General features: G+C 39.5%; 1 pseudogene; it reads right to left on the bottom strand.

Moving 5' to 3' along the window:
• Positions 1-205: 205 nt before the first annotated feature.
• LOC110296877 lies at positions 206-876 on the bottom strand (annotated as a pseudogene).
• Positions 877-6,604: the final 5,728 nt, after the last annotated feature.

Here is a 6,604-nt window from a genome sequence, read left to right as displayed (position 1 = left end):
CACCAGGACAGGGCTATCTAAAGACACATTTGGTAGTGTGTTAACTATACAAAAAAACAAAACAAAACAAAAAAAACCACTGTACAGTTTAAAAACAAATCTTACACAGCCTTACATTTCAATTTTTTTTCTTAAAAGAAGTGAGTTGTGTACAGGGAGGGTTAAATGCTTTATAGGCAAGAAAAAAAATTGCGCTAGAACCAACTTATTCATCATCATCATCTTCATCATCTTCGTGTTCCTCTTCTTCCTCCTCTTCCTCATCCTCCCAGTCATCTTCCTGTTCCTTCTTTTTCTTGCTCTTTTCAGCCTTGACCATCCCCTTTTTCGCTGCATCAGGTTTTCCTTTAGCTCTATAGGCAGCAATATCCTTCGTGTACTTCTTCAGCTTGGCAGCCTTCTTCTCACAGGGCTGCTTGTCATCTGCTGCAGTGGTGTTCCACATCTCTCCTAGTTTCTTTGCAACATCACCAATGGATAAGCCAGGATGCTCGCCTTTGATTTTAGGGCAATACTCAGAACAGATCAAGAAGAAGGCTGAAGGAGGCCTCTTAGGTGCATTGGGGTCCTTGAACTTCTTTTTTGTCTCCCCTTTGGGGAGGATGTAGGTTTTCATTTCTCTTTCATAATGAGCCTTGTCAGCCTTTGCCATATCTTCAAATTTCCCCTTTTCTTTAGCAGACATGGTCTTCCACCTCTCTGAGCACTTCTTGGAGAACTCTGAGAAGTTGACAGAAGCATCCGGGTGCTTCTTCTTGTGCTCCTCCCGGCAAGTTTGCACAAAGAATGCATATGAGGACATTTTGCCTCTCGGCTTCTTAGGATCTCCTTTGCCCATGTTTAGTTGATTTTCCTCCGCGAGGCACAGAGTCGCCCAGTGCCGTCTGGCTTGCGCTTGCCCTGGCGCTGTCTCTATGGAGCTCAATGTACTGCCAAGGAACCCTATTTTAAAAACACAAAATAAATAAGACTTTTTGACAATCAGCAAATAAGCTGAAGTCTTATTTATTTATTTATTTATTTAATCACTTTATATCTGATCACTCACCTCCTTCCTTCCCCTTCTCCCAGCCCTATCCTTACAAATCCTACCCCCATTACCCTCTTCTCCTCTCCCCGCTTGGGTACAACCCCATCCTGGGATATCCTGTCACTATAGGCCTAGTGTAACATTTCCCACTGAACCCAAACTAGGTAGTCTATTTAGGGGAAGGAAAGCCAATGGCAGGCAAGTGAGCCAGAGGCAACCTCCACTCAAATTGTTAGGGCACCCACATGAGGATCAAGCTCCATATCTGCTACAATGTGTGTATGTGTGTTGGGGGACTATATCATGCCCGTGCATTCTCTTTGGTTAGTGGCTCAGTCTCTGTGAGCCCCATGGTTCCAGGTTAATTGACTCTGTAGTTCTTCTTTTAGTGTCCTTATCTCCAGCTCTCTCAATCCTATCTCCAACTCTTTCTCAAGATTCCTTGAGCCTCTTGATATTTGGCTGTGGGTCTCTGCATCTGTTTCTATCTGCTGCTAGATGAAGCCTCTCAGGAGAAAGTTATGTTAGGGCTCTGTCTGCAAGCAAAACAGAGTATTGGGCCAGTCTTTGATTGGCCGTTCCTTCCGTCTCTGCTCCACTTTATTTCTGCATATCTTCCAGGAAGGACAAATTTGGAGTTGAAGGTTTTGTTAGTATATTGATGTGCCCCTTAGAATCTCATGAAACTGAAAAGTTTTTGCAAGGCTAAGGACACCATCAAAAGGACAAAAAGACAGCCTACAGAATGGAAAATATCTGAGAGAGGACAAATATCCAAAATATAAAGAACTTAAGAAATTAGATACAAACAAACCAAATAACTCAGTTATAAAAAGGAATAGGTACAGAGCTAAACAGAGAATTCTCCACAGAGGAATCTCAATTGGCAAAGAAGCTCTTAAAGAAATGTCCAATATCCTTAATCATAAGGGAAATGTAAATCCAAAATATTCACAAATACCATCTTATGCCCTCAGAATAGTTAGATAAAACAAAACAAAACAAGCAAACAAAAAACTTCAAGGAACAGCACATACTGGCTCAAATTTGGAGGAAGGGGAACACTCTTCTATGCTAATGAGAATGCAAACTTGTACAACCACTTTGGACATCAACTTTGGAGTTTCTTAGAAAATTGAGAATAGTTCTATGCCAAAACCCAGCTATATCACTCCTGGGAACATATCAAAAGATGATCCACTATAACACAAAGATAATTGCTCAAATATACTCATAACAGCTTTATTCATATTAGCCACAAGCTGAAAATAACATAGATATTTCTCAACTGAAAAATGAATAAGATATCATGAAATTTTCAGGCAAATGGATGGAAGTAGAAAGGTGCAAACACTCACTATTCTCTGCTTCCTGATTGTGATTGTTATAAGATATGCTATCTTAAATGTTTGCAACCATGATGGACAGAATCCTTGAACTATGGGTCAAAATGAATGCATTCCCCTTTAAATTGAATTTCGTCAGTGTATTTTATTATACCAACAGACAAAAAACAAAACAAACAAACAACCCCCCCCCCCAAAAACATGGAAAATTAATAGGAAGGAGTTGATTCTTTGTTCTAAAAGCCCTAGCCATGTGCTTCATTGGCCTTGGAACTAGTTTACTGCGGGCAGGTCAGGGGAGATTCATAAGAGTTTATGTAGAGGAATTTCAATCCAACAACTTGGCTTTTCTGGCAAGGGATCACATCCAAATATCTTCTAGGTCTGTGTGATCCAGCTGGAACAACATGTATTTAATCCCAAACAATGAATGTAAACTTCGTTTGTAGAAGCAAGCAGCATGTTTGAAAATGATGTCTAACTGAGGGGCAGACAAAGAAAGTAACTATAGACAAAGATTTGATAGAATTTGTCAAAGATAGGAAAAATCAACTCAAACAAGAACAGCGCAGGAAGAGACATAGGAGAACCAAGGAAGGAGGGGAGCAGGGGGTTTCAGAGACAGATAGCAGATGAAGAGAGATGAACCAGAGAATGAGAAGAATCCAGAAGATTAGAACACATTGCCAGAGGTAATTTGAGGTCAAGGAGAACAAGGTCAGAAGCCAAGAAAAGCCAGCTTGAATAAGTCAGCTTGGAGAGGAAATTAGGCCAAACAGCTTAGTTATCCAGCCAGCCAGAGTTTAAAGGGAGCTAGAAAGGATGGGGTTCAGCAGTAAGCCTCTGAGATGACAATTACATCTGGAGAATAAAAGTTACTTTTACAAGTTTACAGCAGTGAGCTACAAAAGTCTTATAGTCTTCAAGCATGGTTTAATGGGGACCTTCTGGTAGGAGATTGGAAGACTAATATGCAGAGGAAAGTGTACACAGTAAAGGATAGTTCATGAGGTTTCAGAGGGATCAAGGCTTATATTAGGATGTGAGTTAGTAAACACTCATGTAATAGTAGAGCAAAGAATAGGACTGAATTCTAGTCATGCCCCAAGAACCTGTAAGACACTGAATTTAAAAGTAAAGGATTAATTTCTGTAGGCAAGAAAATCTCAACACAGCATAAAATTGAGACTATTGCTTACTATTTCTTATTTCTATTCAGATAGATAATGAGGGAGCTACTCACACACACACATGTATATATATATATATATATATATATATATATATATATATAAAGGATATATATATATATATATATATATATAAAGAGGATATATATATATAAAGAGGATAAATATCCTCTTTATAGTTTACTTGGGAAAGTTGTGGGAGCAAATTCAAAGTTGGGGCCAAGAAAGTACAAAATATGGGGACTCTAATTGTTAAAGAGAAACATTACTCTCTTCACTGGGACAGTGGGTATAAATATTGCTCTTCAGAGGAAGGGATGAAATGAGAGCCCTATCCAAGCTTCCTGAATCCATGGCTTGGACTGAATCCAGAGAGTTTCTATCTAACGATCCCTGGTTCTAGACCTGGAAGCTTCTAGCCTCTATACCTCTTGAAGGCTTTAGCTTCCAGCTTCCAGCTTCCATCTCCTAACCTGAGCCTAGGATAATTCATCCTCTGAGACTTACTGTTGAATAAACTCACCCTTTCTACCTGTTTCTGAACTATGGTTGACTGGTTTAATTCAGCTGTTCTGGCTCAAACACCTCTCTTATTGACTGATTCTAATTGGCTTCTTTCAGCTTCTCACTGAATTGCTCTGCTTGGAAAAACTGCCTCTGAACTCAGTAAACTGAACTGCACTGACTGCAAGAAACAAACTGCTCTAAATTGAACTGAGCTCAGCTGTGCTCAAATGAACTGGCTCTCTCTGCCAGCACTGTTCTTAAGTAGCCTCCCTTCCTCTACTGTTCTCCTGAGAGTTTGGCTTAACCCATCTCTAACTCATTCTGTCATATTTTTCTCTGATTTATCACTTCAACTGCTCCTCAATTAGAAGCCATTGTTTCGATTAAAGGTGTATACTAAGGGTGTGTCCATATTTTAGCTAGAGCAAGGTATGTATTACAGCCAGAGGGATTAAAGGTGTGTGGTGTGTGTGCAATCCAGCCAGATGACTCAGACCTAGAAGGACTTTGGGTGTGATCCCTTGCCAAAGCAGTCCTGTTGCTGGATTAAAATTCCTCTACAATAAGAGAGGTACCCTGAAGGTACCTCAAGTTACCTCCACTCATTAACTTACACATTATAAAAATGAAAATTTACCTGAATACAGAAAACCTGAAAGAAGAATGCTGCAGAAGTCACTCCTGTTCAAAACTACATGCCTAGGAAAGTGATTTCATAGATACAGTCACCAAAGCACACAAAGGTCATTTGCAATCTAAGGGAGTATGTATAGATTGAAACTCAAGCTTGTCAGCAGAACTTGGAAGCATCATCCATATGTATACAGACAGGAAAGTTTTAAGAATCACCCCTCTTTCCCAAGCCGGCAGCAAAGATACTACAGGGTGCCTATTGTTACTATAAAAGATGTAAACCCACAGAAGTTTGTTTGAGCTCTAGACTGCTTTCTCAAAACATCCAAGAAATTGAGAGTTCCAAAATGAGTGGTCATAGTCAGACTGGTCAAACATACCCAGCTTGCTTCATATGATAAGAGCTCCTTTTACGTGTGAGCTGCTTCCATTGCAAAACATCTTTGCTTCTGGATAGTAAAAGGGTTGGCTCAATAGCCAAGATTTATGGAGGACACCAAGACAAAGTGTCACGCTTAGGTAGTTGGATAGAGGCTCCTATTGGATGCTCCAAGACCTGGAGAGGCTAAAAAGAGACCAAGGATCAAAATAGTGACTGTAATCTCACAACCCAGAATGGAGCAATTTATCTAGACTCAGGTGGTAGCTGCCTTCACGAATATGAGATTAATGAATTTTCTTGTTCAAGAGGGAGAGAGAGAGAGAGAGAGAGAGAGAGAGAGAGAGAGAGAGAGAATGAATAAAATATGATATATAAAAAGTTAAGAAGTCCTGAGGACAGACAATATGTGACAGGGTCATAATTTCTACAAAGAAGTTATGAGAGTCCATTGTGTGGAGATAGCTAGTCAAATCTAAGTTGCCATGGAGAGTCAAGGATGGTAAAGATATGAGGATCATAGGAAATCCACTGAGAAAATCTGTAGGCAGAGTATAGAGCCACCAGAGAGAGACTATTTGAGCCTCTGGCAGCAGAGATAGAAGGTTGGTATGCTTATACAGGAATATTGGAACCTGGATGATTTCATGATGAGCTCCATATGCCAGAAATAGAGCTTCAGAATTTAATGTTTTTCCAACTAGGCTTTGTTCTTACTTTGGTCCTATGATTTCTTGCTATGCTCTCTCTCTCTCTCTCTCTCTCTCTCAGAATGAAAATACTTATTATGTGCTTTTGTATGTTGGATGCATACAGCTTGTGACTTTTCAGGGTCTCACAATTTAGAGATTGTCAGAGACTCAGAACAGATTAACCACTTACACATTAAACAGTATAGGAATTATTAGTGACTATGGGGATTTTCGAAGTTAGACTGTATGGATTTTGCGTTTTGAGATGCCCATGAGCTTAAGGGTGAAAGGTTATGATTTAAAAGTGATATATACTGATGTGTCAAGTTGACAGTGCTGTACTTATGGTTTTTAGTATTGATTATCAAACTGACAGAATGTAGAAACACTTAGGACACCTTTGGGCATTTCTAGATAGCATCCATGATAATGTTAGGGATTATCTAGATTAAGTTAGCTTCTATGCATGCTTATAAAAGAATGTCTTGAATGGGTTAATTAAAGTTGAATGACCTACCTTACCTGTGAGCAGTACTATCCCCTGGAATGGAGGCCTGAAATGAGTGGAAAAGAAACAGTAGGATAAGCAAGAGCCTCAGTCACTTTTTGTTTCTTCCTTTTTTTTTTATTAAAATGTATTTTTATTTATATGAGTACACTGCAGCTGTCTTCAGACATACTTCAGAGTGCATCAGATCCTGTTATAGATGGTTGTGAGCCACCATTTGGTTGTGGGAACTCAGGACCTCTGGACCTCTGGAAGAGCAGTTAGTAATCTTTTTAAAATATTTTTATTAGGTATTTTCCTCATTTACATTTCCAATGCT

Source organism: Mus caroli, chromosome 6 (assembly GCF_900094665.2).
Source record: "Mus caroli chromosome 6, CAROLI_EIJ_v1.1, whole genome shotgun sequence".
Classification (NCBI taxonomy): Eukaryota; Metazoa; Chordata; class Mammalia; order Rodentia; family Muridae; genus Mus; species Mus caroli.
This window is presented reverse-complemented; position numbering and strand designations above follow the sequence as displayed.